This window comes from Aquarana catesbeiana, linkage group LG07 (assembly GCF_042186555.1).
Source record: "Aquarana catesbeiana isolate 2022-GZ linkage group LG07, ASM4218655v1, whole genome shotgun sequence".
Lineage (NCBI taxonomy): Eukaryota > Metazoa > Chordata > Amphibia > Anura > Ranidae > Aquarana > Aquarana catesbeiana.
Window position 1 is genome coordinate 197,094,566 of NC_133330.1, and position 13,894 is coordinate 197,108,459.

A 13,894-nucleotide genomic window follows, 5' to 3' on the forward strand; every position below is an offset into this window, starting at 1 on the left:
GAAGAGAGGATATAAAATGACAAAGTTACAAAATTTTATTAGTAATGTTACAAACATACAGAAATACTAAAATGGTTAACGCCTAAAACAGACTTATAAATTGCGTGCGACCCAAAAATGCAGTAGAATAGGCAAGATGGAAATGGCCATCAAAAATAGGGGCTCGGTTTCCTACATGTTTCGCCAAGACATTGGCTTCCTCAGGGAACAGGAGCTCAAATTGGGTATAGAGAAGTCTGTACATAGGGATACAGAAAACATGATATGAACAAACTATAAACAAACAGGCATATCTGTCAAAGAAATGTTCAATACATAACTGGGTAATAGAACATTGTGGCTGAACAATATCGCGGAGAGGCGGTCCCGATAGCCCCGATGCCGCAAACGTACCTGAAAGACCGACACCCGAGGAGGGCACGAAAAATGTCACCCAAGGGGGAAGGGCAGGCTGCGCCGTGTATTGTGCCTGCAGGGGGCACGCAGTAGACCTGGCAAAGGAATGCATTAGAAATAGGTGAGTAGATGTTGGGTATATATTGAACAAAAAAGAGCACAAGAAGTGATGCGATTATATATCGGTTACATGGAGCAAAAAAACGATAAAAAACTCACGCTATTGATTAAAAAGCAGTTGATTAGAGGAGGGAAGAAGCGCCTGTAAGTGAATACGCAGACACAGCAGGACGGTTGACAAGGTTGGCAATCAATTGATAAATGACCTATATGGAAAAATGGGTTTGTTTTACAGATAGGCCTGATAGTCATCATAAAAATGGAAGGGAGGATCGCACAGGAAAAAGACTTACCTAATAAAGTGCATTGTAAAGCAAATACCAAACTTTGATGTTTGCATAATTTGTATGCACATTGAAGAATTTTTTTAGGGAAGGCAACAGTAACAATGAGTCCTGAAGGGGAAAAGATGAATAAGGACTGTGTTAGGAATCAAAGAACTGTGCAATGTGGAGCTAGAAAGCTAATTAAGGAACAGGAAATGGTTTACCTGGTGGGCCGTATAGCGGGATATGTGACTATTAAGAAGTCAATATTGAGGATTGCCAAGGAGATAGATGGTAACTCCAAGATGGTAGATCCTAGAGAAAATAGTTGAAGGCTAAGTAAAGGGTAAGGTTTAAAAAGAATGTTAATAATGTAATGATAATCCTGGATTACCTGGTTGCTGTGTGTGGTAACAATTACAGGCACGTCCCTCGTCCAGCATGTGAAACGAGGGACTGGCCGGTTACTAAAATACCCCCCACACCTGATCAGATAGTGATCAGGTGTGCGGACGCAAATAGAGGGCGTCCGCGCATGCGCGCTGAGCGGCGCCCCGGAAACTACGTGTTCCGGCATGCACCGCGCACGCACGCTCAGACACATCGACCCCCGCCTGGCCAATGGGAGGACGGAGCGCCGTGGATTGGGCGTTCCCAGGGCGCTGTCAACATCCATCCGCCGATGGATTAAGGGAGGCCGGATAGTGTGAGCGGGGCGCGGGCACCGGAGGCAGACAATTATGTACTGCCCCGGGCGTCTGTACAGGCACGAACAGCGCTGGCAAAACCCATCCCGAGAGGGGGGGCACGGTCGCGCCCTCCCGGCGGGATGCGGGAAAGTCAACGAACGAGAGCGACTCAGGGACGGAACCCACCTCAGTGCGAGATAAAGTGTGGGCGGAGGCACAGGATGAGGCGTCAGTCCGCAATGTCCAGCCACAAAGTGTAAAACCAACATAGAGAACCACAGGGTCCTGGTTACACAAGAGAACCTATAATAAAAGAATATAAATCAAACTGGGAAAAGTAATACAAATAAATACACAGAGTATACTGATGCATATGTCATAAGTATCTAACATCAGCACAACAACAATTAACAAAGAGTCCAAATAGCAAATAGAACAATATTTAGATAAAATGTGTAAAGGAAATGCATTTTGAAAAAGGCATACAGCATGAATACTGATATTGTTGGAATCACAAATAAAGAGCTATATAAGGGAAACACAAGAGCAACCATGGCAGGAGAGGAGTGGAGGAAAGGGGGGTGAGGCAGAAAGGAAAGAAAAAAAGAGAGAAGAATAGGGGAAGAGGGAGCAAGAGAGAAAGAAGGGAAGGAAAAAAAAAAAAAAAAAGAACTATAAACGACATAGATTTGGAAACAAGCACTAGAAGTTGATATGCATAGCGTGTTTGCAAATACAGTTAATAAAAGTGCAAATTCATAGGAAAGGTTTGAAACTTATATGTTCGTTAAGCCCAGGGAAGCTGGTAGCATTTATTATGTGAATTAATTTTGTTTCAAGCTGTAGTAATCTGTTATCAATGCTCCCACCTCTAACATGTGAAGGAACATGTTCGAGTGCGGAAAATAAAATAACATGGGGGTCAGAGTTGTGCTGAGCAGCAATGTGCTGGTTTATGGCAGTGGTGGTGGTATTTTTATATAGCGGTTTTATGTGGTCTCGGATACGTATCTGGAAGGGACGCTTAAGGCTCTTTCACACGGGGCAGATCAGTGATGATCCGCCCCGTGAACACCCGCTTGCTCAGCGGGGATCGCTCCGCCGATCCCCGCTGAGCAGAAAGATGACAGGTCCATCGCTGCACACTGTGCAGCGACGGACCTGTCAGAGCGCCGCTCTCCCCTATGGGGGATCGGGTGATGACGGACCGTAGTGTCCGTCGTCACCCGATCCGATCCGAAAACGGATGGAAAAGTAGGTTTTTCCTCCGTTACACTTTTCGGATCGGAGCGGGGTCGGATGTCAGCGGACATGTCACCGCTGACATCCGGCACTCCATAGGGATACATGTATGCCCGTTTTTCATCCGAAAACGGAAGGATGAAAAACGGACATACGGATCCCTCGTGTGAAAGAGCCCTTAGTTTTGCCAACGTAGTACGAGCCACATTGGCATTGGGCCAAATAGACGACTCCTACGGTGGCACAGGTGACCCGATGTCTAATGGTGTGAGTATCTCCATTGTCTGCCTCCGGTGCCCGCGCCCCGCTCACACTATCCGGCCTCCCTTAATCCATCGGCGGATGGATGTTGACGGCGCCCTGGGAACGCCCAATCCACGGTGCTCCGTCCTCCCATTGGCCAGGCGGGGGTCGATGTGTCTGAGCGTGCGCGCGCGGTGCATGCCGGAACACGTAGTTTCGGGGGCGCCGCTCAGCGCGCATGTGCGGACGCCCTCTATTTGCATCCGCACACCTGATCACTATCTGATCAGGTGTGGGGGGTATTTTAGTAACTGGCCAGTCCCTCGTTTCACATGCTGGATGAGGGACGTGCCTGTAATTGTTACCACACACAGCAACCAGGTAATCCAGGATTATCATTACATTATTAACATTCTTTTTAAACCTTACCCTTTACTTAGCCTTCAACTATTTTCTCTAGGATCTACCATCTTTGAGTTACCATCTATCTCCTTGGCAATCCTCAATATTGACTTCTTAATAGTCACATATCCCGCTATACGGCCCACCAGGTAAACCATTTCCTGTTCCTTAATTAGCTTTCTAGCTCCACATTGCACAGTTCTTTGATTCCTAACACAGTCCTTATTCATCTTTTCCCCTTCAGGACTCATTGTTACTGTTGCCTTCCCTAAAAAAATTCTTCCATGTGCATACAAATTATGCAAACATCAAAGTTTGGTATTTGCTTTACAATGCACTTTATTAGGTAAGTCTTTTTCCTGTGCGATCCTCCCTTCCATTTTTATGATGACTATCAGGCCTATCTGTAAAACAAACCCATTTTTCCATATAAGTCATTTATCAATTGATTGCCAACCTTGTCAACCGTCCTGCTGTGTCTGCGTATTCACTTACAGGCGCTTCTTCCCTCCTCTAATCAACTACTTTTTAATCAATAGCGTGAGTTTTTTTATAGTTTTTTTGCTCCATGTAACCGATATATAATCGCATCACTTCTTGTGCTCTTTTTTGTTCAATCTATACCCAACATCTACTCACCTATTTCTAATGCATTCCTTTGCCAGGTCTACTGCGTGCCCCCTGCAGGCACAATACACGGTGCAGCCTGCCCTTCCCCCTTGGGTGACATTTTATATATACACACACACACACACTCACCTGCCACTTTATTGGGTACATCTTGCTAGTATTGGGTCGGACCCCCCTTTTGCCTTCAGAACTGCCTAAAGAGGAAGTAAAGTCTTCTTGTTTAATTTTACCTGCAGGAAAGCCTATAACAAGGCTTACCTGTAGGTCCTGTAAATATTTCCTAAACTTGCACTGTTTAGGAGATATGTACTATATACTCCGCTGATGATGTCCTCAGCGCATGCGCTCTGAAGGAATATCCGCCCATGTCGTTTCTTCAGGGCCCTGTGCCGTGACCGGCGGCTCCCGTGCGCATGCGCAGGAGTGATGTCACCGTGGCTCTGGCCAATCACAGCACCGGAGCCCGCGAACACAGAAGAAACACCAGAAAAGATCTCAGTCGTCTCATCGGTGTGCAGGCGCCACTGCAGGGCTTCCTTCTAAGGTAAGTATTTCATAATGAGCTAGTATGAAATGCATACTAGCTCATTATGCCTTTGTCTTACAGGTTTGTATTTATTTATTTTCTCGGGTTTATAACCTCTTTAATTCTTCATGGCATAGATTCAACAAAGTGTTGGAAACATTCCTCCTCAGAGATTTTAGTTAATATTGACATGACAGCATTACGCGGTTGCTGCAGATTCATCGGCTGCACATCCATGATGCAGTACACTCACCAACCACTTTATTAGGTACACCTGTTCAATTGCTTGGTAACACAAATTGCTAATCAGTCAATCACATGGCAGCAACTCAATGCATTTAGATATCTGGACGTGGTGAAGACGACTTGCTGAAGTTCAAACTGAGTTACATAATAAAGTGGCCAGTGAGTATATATACTGTATATACATATGGGGCAGACTATGCGCTATGGAGCGTTAAACCCATTTTTATAAAGCAGCAGTAAAAATGTGGTCATTTTGGTACACAGCACATTTTTCCCACCTTACTTCCTAATGGCAGCTCTAGGGTTACAATGCACACAAAGAACTGTAGACAACAAGGGCAATTAAAGGACTCCAGCTTACAACAGGAAAAGAAGGGCCACAGCAGGAATTGATGTTTGTAAATACAAAGTCAAAACTTCTATTTGGTGTGGAGATGTGACAAATCTCACCCAATCAGCCCACAAGGCCTTATGTAAAGCAGGTGCCCCTTCTCCAGACAGCCTTGAAGCAGGTAGACCATTACAGCCTGTAATCCTCCCTCCTTGTGCTGTAAATCACCAAGCAGACAATTGTTGTGACAATTTTATTGAGAGAGGAAACAGCTTTACAAGAACATTTTCTCAGTCTCAGTCACTTGCTTCAGTGTGATCTCTACAACCTGCAAATATCCTCAGCTCTCTGTCACCTAGACAGAAGAAATACCATTGATAGAAGCCTTTAACCCTTTTTTGATCCAGGCAGCCATCTGTTAAACTGTTGCAATTTTTTGCAAGTGAAACTTCCACATTGAGAAAATTCCTTCAGTCATTCTTCAACACAGAAAAAAAAATGCCAAATGGGAGGATCCCCTGAGGCACAGAGTTTTTAACTTGGCCAATCCTGCTGGCCTAATGTCTGCAACCTCAGCCAGTGTCGAAGCTGGGAGTGCGTCACGTGGTCACCTCCACCCCTCCTTTCCCTCTGCTGCCTTTTCAGAAGACAGGAAAAAAAAATCCCCAGTTCATGTAAGGTCTGCAGCTCTAGGAGATGCACAATCTCAGTCTCCTGCAGACTGTGTGTTTTCATCTGCCTCTCTAGAGCCTCTGAAGATCAGGAATGTCTGGACAGAAACGTGCCCATATCCTGTAAGTGTGCCCTTTATTGTCTTCTGTTTAGAAATAATAGGAATGCATGATATATTGCCTTTCTTTCATGTGATATCATTAGAAAAGGAGTTACCTAAATGACACGGTTGTGCCAAGTCATCTCCTCTACAGAAGGAAAATGTCAATAAAGCAAATGGAATGTCTGGCATATTAACCGCTTTGCTGCCAAGCTGGCCGGTTATACAAAACATAAAAACCCAAATTCTTAATAGTAATTATCGCAATTTATTATTTCAATTAATCGGATAATGATTTTACGTAACACAGGTAAAAGTCAGTAAGTCAGTGGATTTCGTTATTGTGTTATTAAGTCTCATTGTTTATGCTCTGTTTATTTTTATCAGAATTGTGCAGAATTACACAATACTTTTATATAATGGGTAGAATCTGTTTGCACTTTTAGCTAAATCAGATTTCTTGATATTCTGTTCAATAGGAAAAACTCTTGTGTTTGTTTAATACTCTGTTTATTTAAAGAAAAAAAGAACTTTCTGTATATCCTCATTAAGTGAACTGTTCATTTTCCACTCCTAATTAAACATCCAGTCCGAGAGCAATGTACATTATAGTACTTCTCAATGAATGAAGTTTATTATACACCAGAGAGAACAGAACAAGAGAATGGTGTGTCTTTTAGGAAGATGATCAGTGTCATCTAAGGTAATGTTTTATATAAAGGAATGATGTTCACCATCACTATATACTACTGACATTATCATCAATGCAATCATTGTAATATATATTTATAATGTAATCAGTTGCAGAATTGTAAAGTGCCTTTCACATAAGTAGTATAAGAAAGAAAGGAAGGAAAGAAAAAAAGAAGGAGAAAGAAAAAAGAAGGGGGGAGAGAGAGAGAGAGAGAGAGAGAGAGAGAGAGAGAGAGAGAGAGAGAGAGAGAGAAAGAGAGAGAGAGATAGAGAGAGAGAGAGAGAGAGAGAAGAAAGAAGGAGAGAGAGAGAGAGAGAGAGAAGAAAGGAGAGAGAGAGAAAAAAAAAGGAGAGAGAGAAAAGAGAAGGAAGGATAGAAGAAAGAATGAAGGAGAGAGAGAGAGAGAGAAGAAAGAAAGAAGGAAGCAGAGAGCAAAGAAAGAAGGATAGAAGAAAGAATGAAGGAGAGAGAGAGAAAAAAAAGAAGAAAGGAGAGAAGAAAGAAGGAGAGAAAGAGAAAAAAGGAGGAAGGAGAGAAAGAAGAAAAAAAGGAAGGAGAATGAGAAGAAAGAAACAAGGAAGGCGAGAGAGAGAAGAAAGAAGGAGAGAGATAGAGAAGAAAGGAGGGAGAGTGAAGAAGAAAGGAGGGAGAGTGAAGAAGAAAGGAGGGAGAGTGAAGAAGAAAGGAGGGAGAGTGAAGAAATAAGGAGGGACAGAGAAGAAATAACGAGGGGGAGAGAAGAAATAAAGAGGAAGAGATAAGAAAGAAAGAAAGAAAGAAAGAAAGAAAGAAAGAAAGAAAGAAAGAAAGAAAGAATCTATACTCAGCTTCAGTAAAGGTAAATGTTGAAAATGTGGGCCTCAGAACAGTAGTAATGTAGTGTAGTGTAGTGTATTTGGTCATTGATGGGTTAAAAACAGTATATCCCAGCTCTTTAACATCCCAGCTCTTTAACCTATTACAAGTAGTGATATCATAAATGATTACTTTTCATACACTATTTGCTGGATGCTTCTATTAACTTTCGAAGAATGTTAGTTGACGCACACATTTAGAGTTATGAAATGTACATACAGTGCAGCATGAGTGGGGCATCGTTAATTATATGTCAGAGCACATGTATGCACTTGTATGATGAAATTTAGGGAGTGGCTGCATTGAGCAATAATTGAAATTATCATCATAGAAATAACAAATATTGAAGTGTATGTAGAGTAGTGTAGAAATGTAGAGTAAAGGAGTGGACTATATGATAATATATAGAGTTGTTCTGGTGTTGTGTAGAGCTTTCCCTGTGCCAGCATATGGGTGCTCAGTTTGTGAGGATGCATCTAATATGAATGTAGGCATTATATATATAATCCAATAGAATAGTTTCATACTATATACACAGATTGAAAAAAAACATGTATCGGTATAGTGTATGCATGCACATACTGTATCGTATACAGTATACATACAAAATGTGTGCGCATAAGCATTTGTGTATATGTATTTATATATCTATTTGTCTTTTTACATGCCTTTGTGGGGATTATGAACTGAGAGGGCAAAATGCTTGTGTATCTAGTCTAAAAAAATGTGTCATTTAAGCGCTTGCTGTTTCAGGAAGAAGAATGGGTACTTCCATCCATATAGTCTAGCTCCCTCCTGTTTCTTTGTCTGTTTAGTGTTACCGTCTGCCATCACCCCACCCCCCTTCCATCACCCAGTATGTTGGAGACACCTGAATGCCGACAGAGTGATCCGCAGAGGTTCAGACTGTCTGGAATTCAGCCATGTACCCAGACTTAATTTTTAGCCATAAAGCAGACAGCACTCTGTGTACTCCTGACTGTGAATCACTGCAAGCTCATTAGATATGAAAATGAGTTGAAACTGTATTTTGGAAGCCTTAACGGATTTATCCTTTAACCTGAAGTTAGCATATCAGCCAATGTAGAATAGTTTTCAGGCTGCTCTGGTTTTTCTATAGTAGCCCATTGTCTACAAATTTTAGGTTGCTTGTCGCCAACTTTTGTCCTTTGTGGGCCTGTATAATTCAGCTGGTTATAAGCTTCGCTAAACAATCAACTTGGAAGATATTGAGATGTTCTCATTGTTCTTAGTACCATAAATTGCAGAAAAATCATCATACATAGCATATTGTCAAAGATAACTTGTTAAGAGTTCTACAGCCAAGTATATAGATAACTATATTTTGGTGCATTTGATGATCACATTGTCGTACCAGCTAGCAGTGTTTATCCTGCATTCAGCAAGACAGCTCACAACAAATAAGGTTCTACCAGCTGCTGACTGGAAACCTTTACAGTGTCAATTTAAATGCACAATCCTTTCATCCCCCATCTTTTGTAAGTGCCTCCTTTATCAGATGATTACATCCACTGTGCTATAAAGGCTTTCTGAAAATTATAGCTGCTTAAGCACGGAACAAGTCAAAATAGAGCCAGATGACATTTTCTCACTGCTGTGATCTCATTACCCTATGTCTTCTAGGTAGAATTTAGAATCCAGGCAGACAAGGAGATGATTTCAGAGGAGAGTGTATATCAATGATGAAAAACAATTTACAAAACTCCCAGTGTATCAACAATGCATAACTGTTAACTGAAGTACCGCCCTCCTTCATTGACCTTTTATTTCATGAACTGAATATTTCCACTTTACCTGAAATTAACCAGAAAAATAGTCATCAATATACCTTTGTCTACAAATACTATATATATATATACATATATATAAAATCAAGAACACTTGTGGTCTCTGACTTCGGTATCTAGACAAGTACCAAAAAATACTACAATGTTTTACACCAGCATTGCAGCATTCATTTTTTAGTTCACCAAATAAATGTTAAAAACATAATGCTTTTACTTTATTATTGGTGGAAAGTACAGGGATTGGTGTTTGTGACAACATATTAGCACTTTTGATTGAATCAGAATATTTCCCTAAATTTTTATTGTCTACGTAACTTGAAAACTACTACAGTGGAGTACAATGTACTAACAAGTACACTTCTGACAATGCTTCTTTAAAAAAAGTGTGCAACTAAAGCATTGCACAGTTTTGGACTGAATTTCACTGTTTTTAGATATTTTTAGAAACAATCTTTAATTGTCTATAGAATCACAAATGGGTTGAGGGAGCTTAACTATAAAAATATGGAAATATGTTAAAAATAAACAGGCTTACTCTTTAGATTAAGCCATACTAGGACAATTTCATTTGTTTGAAAATGTTTAATGAATTGTGAAATTCACTGTTCTCAAATGAAATAAAGGTTACCATAGCGGACAGTCTCCCAATCTGGCTCTGTTGGACATATCAGATGGTGACCCAGTTTCTGTTGTACAGTGCGCAACAGCCCTGAACATGCATTCTCAATGATCAAACAGGTTAAAAAAAAACATCTGATTACTTTTGTTTTGCCTGTAATCAGAATTCTGCACCTATCTCCCCTTCTTCTCCACTAACCTATACAGGAGCAATTCTGTGACAAGGACCCTTCTGTTTTGCACATAAACTGTCTGTGGTCAGTTTAGGTAATTTACCGATATTTGCAAAGTATCAAAAGCATATAATTCATGAATACTTTGCTTATTTTTTTATGGATCCTAGGGGAGTATCCCCATTATGAAAATTAGTCCAGCGTGTGAACTTTTCTTCATTATTCTTTCAGTGTACTAAAGATAATTTTGGTGCTGTATACTAACCAGCAAAATCAACATGTTTATTTAAAATTTCTCTAATCTAAAGATCATATTTATGGATGTCCAGAGTACCTTCCTGCCAGTTAATAGAATGTGCTAATAGATATGAATAAGAACAACTCTGAAAATGTCATTTCATAACCTTTTATTGCTTTCATTTGTAAAATACCCGGTGTTAGGTTGACTTTGTTCTTTTTATTCAAAAGTTATGCCTATTCTCAACTTATTTATGTTTTAAATGAATTATGAAATGAGTGGGCTGCCCCAATTACTTTTACTGTCGGCACTTTTGTTGTTCATGCCTCTTAAAAATAAGCAGGACCTTGCACAACACGTCAGCCCACATCTGAATGTCACCAAATTTAAACTGGCTACAGGCATTAGTGAACAGTGAGATGTACAGGCATATGCCAAGCACCACGTCATTCTCTCTGCAAGATTAGAAACAAGAGCACTTTAGTCTCCTTAGCTCTTAAAAAGGCCACATTGGCAAACTATCTTGTCTATGATCACCTTTGGCTTCGTCTGGTGGACAAGGTCTACATATAAACAGCACTGACTACTTATTTTCATTGTTGCCAAATACCAAAATACCTGTTTAAGTTGTAGTTAACTTAGCTTAGCCATATTTCTATTTGGGGTAGTTTGTTTGTGTTGAATTTTCGACTGATGTTCCAAATCCCACGCCCCCCCCCCCCTTTGGTAAGTTTTCCCCTGTGGATTTTCCCAGTTCTGTTCTTCACTTTAGCTGTTACAGATCTAATGAAGTCTAACCCTCTCTGCTATAAGCTCCATAATTTGAGAAGATGTAGGGAACTGTAGTAGCCATAAACATTAGGTGACAGTGATCTGATCCAGCTGTTTTATGGCCAGAGTGATGATTGGCCAGGCCAGAGTGCAATGGACACCTGCTAGCTTACTGCTCCTAGATTAGGAAATCTGTCTCTATTGTCTCTCATAATTTAACATTGCTTGTCACATCTGGCCACTCCTTACTGTTTCCAAATATTATAGAAATAAGCATAAGCACTACAAAAATCTGTTCATATGTATGTGTGCACTAGAAGACCATGTTTTAGACCAGTCAGATAATGTCCACCCTTTTTATTCCATTGATGTCTAAAGAATACCTTCCAAAAATAGCAACAACTACATGCATCTGGGTGGCGATAATCAAATTAGGAGCCCCGCTTATTCAATGATTTTTTATTTGCTTGAATGATTGTGTAGATCTTTCTGACGTGTGAAGAATCACACTGTCAATCATTGTTCATGAATTATGAGATGCAATGCAGAATGGGCAAATCTAATGCATTTATTCAAGGGAAACATACATGTAGAACTTGCTGATTTGTCTTGATTTTGGACCATCACTAGAGTTTGGAATTGCAGCGCACTGATCTTGAGATATCAGAAGCTAACAGGTGATTGCTTTTAGTTTTAGTTGCCCTAGCCTTTTAAAATGGAGCTAATGGAAGCTCAATAACTCACGTACAAAGCCAGCTTCATATTCTCTTACCTAACTGCTCAATGTTAGGTTTCGAACCTAGGCCGACATATGTCTTCTCTTGTATCTGCAGTTATGTGAAATGAAATAAAAGTACTGCCTGGTGGGGGGAAAAGTATAGAACAAAGCTACTTTTCTTTAAATCTGGGCTGATGGCTAGAGAAAAAGTTACCTGTGTGGTGGGGCTTCTTGAGTCAAATGCTTGTTTTGTTTTCGGGATGATAAATAAGGCTGAATACTTTATTCATCACTCCCCTAGAAGACAGCTTACCCTTTTGCTCTCCTGGAATATGGGCGGAACCTCAGCATCCTTGCATACAATACAGGACCAATGGTCCTGCATTGTGCATAATGATGTCAGAGAGCTGCAACTGGTCAGGCAGAGAGGAGAAGAATCGGTCTTCGAAAGAGGAGGAAGCCTGAAAAGGAGGACACATGTTTCCAATTCCTCTAAACAAAACAAGCATTTAACCCTTGAAGTGCAGAGTGGGTCTGACTACAAGGGTTACTTTTTCTCCAGCTTGGAGTTCATATTTTAGAGCACATGTAAAAATAGAGTCAACTTTATACTTTTATTGGAGGTGCAAAATTGCAACTGGTTTGACTTGTTGAATAAAAATACAAAGATCGTAAAGTCCAAATGAATATCACTAAATACTTTTGAAAATAAGTAGTACAATGAGATAATAAGGGAGATGTACAGTTACCCAAGGCAACCTATCAAATTTCAGCTTTCTCCTGCTGAATATGGATGACTTTTTCAAACAATCTATGTACTTTGTACATTGCTCTATGCCTTATTAAGAGAAAGCATGCCTACATTTAAGCTGTTAATATAAGTGTCTTTCATTAAACTGTGGTTACTGTGAACAAAGAGTAGAATCCAGTTCGTTTGGCAGTGTATGGGCTTCAAAGGAGAGACAACTGTAAGGATATGTAAAGTACATCTAGAGAGGCAATGAAACTAGTGTATGCAGACACTGGAACTTTTTATACATCAGTATAAGCTAGACAAGTGAAAATGCTAATTTGTGTGTTTTTACATACACAGAATTATATACATGAAATTAAATTTGAATTGAAATTTGAAATGCAGTATCATGCAAGTTGCTAAATTGAATATGTAAAACCAGAGTGAAAAATAAAGGTAAACAATCAACAGATGTAGAGGCATCTGACTTTATATAGAAATCTTACCTCAAGTACAATTCTTTCCTATTGGTGATAGACCAGGGAGAGTGGCAAGGCCAAGTGTGATGTTAAAATTTACAAATACGTTCTATGGCCTATATCTTTTTTATATTTATTTATTATATGGTTAGTTTGGCTAACCAAATCTGTGAAAGGTCTACTATGAGATGCTTTATATATTTATGTTTTACCTTGAAATGTGGTGTTGTTCTATAAAATAAACTTCTTACTGCACAGTTTAATGTCATCGCAAAATTCACTTTGTCTAGAATATGTAATATAATATGTATGTGCTTGTATAATGTGGCTGTAGTACAGTGATCCTTAAATGTGTACATCCGTATGACAATCCATTTTGTTAGAAGCCACTTACTTTCTGCAGTGAAAATGAAAATATTGGACAGCAAGGGTATAAAATATACTTGTCACGTGGAAGAACGACTCTCAGATTAAATTTATACTAACAACTGAAACGTGCAAAAATATTTTATCTCTTGGATGGCACATCAGTGATTTTACAATGTCAGAGTTTTCTTGGTAAATACTTAGAGGTGCCATACTTCGGTTTTTATGTCCTCCTGTAACACCTTAACAATCTGTGAAAACAATGTTTTTACTATTTGCAGTAGTGCAAACCTAACTCCAGGCGACCTGCTAAATACACTGATGAAATACATATAAGGGAGCTGTTTTACTTGCCAACAGGACTTGTCCAGTTCTGAGAGATATGTAGCTGCCCCATCGCATAAAACAGGCAAGTGGATGGTGCCACTATTATTTATGGGAAACAGCAGCTCTTCACCCCCAACCTGAATGGAGGGCAAAAGAACAGTAGAAGGCTGTTGGGGTCATTGTTCTGCTCTACTCCTATCAGCATAGTCCTTGTCAGTACATTTGCATGCAGCATGCCTAATTGGCCACCG

General features: G+C 40.1%; 1 long non-coding RNA gene across 1 annotated transcript in view; it reads left to right on the top strand.

Moving 5' to 3' along the window:
• Nucleotides 1-5,700: 5,700 nt before the first annotated feature.
• The window catches only part of LOC141103410 (uncharacterized), a 109,510-nt gene continuing 101,316 nt past the window's right edge, over nt 5,701-13,894 (top strand). The window contains exon 1 of the long non-coding RNA XR_012235320.1: nt 5,701-5,885. This is a non-coding gene — a long non-coding RNA (uncharacterized lncRNA). The remainder of the gene's footprint in view (nt 5,886-13,894) is intronic.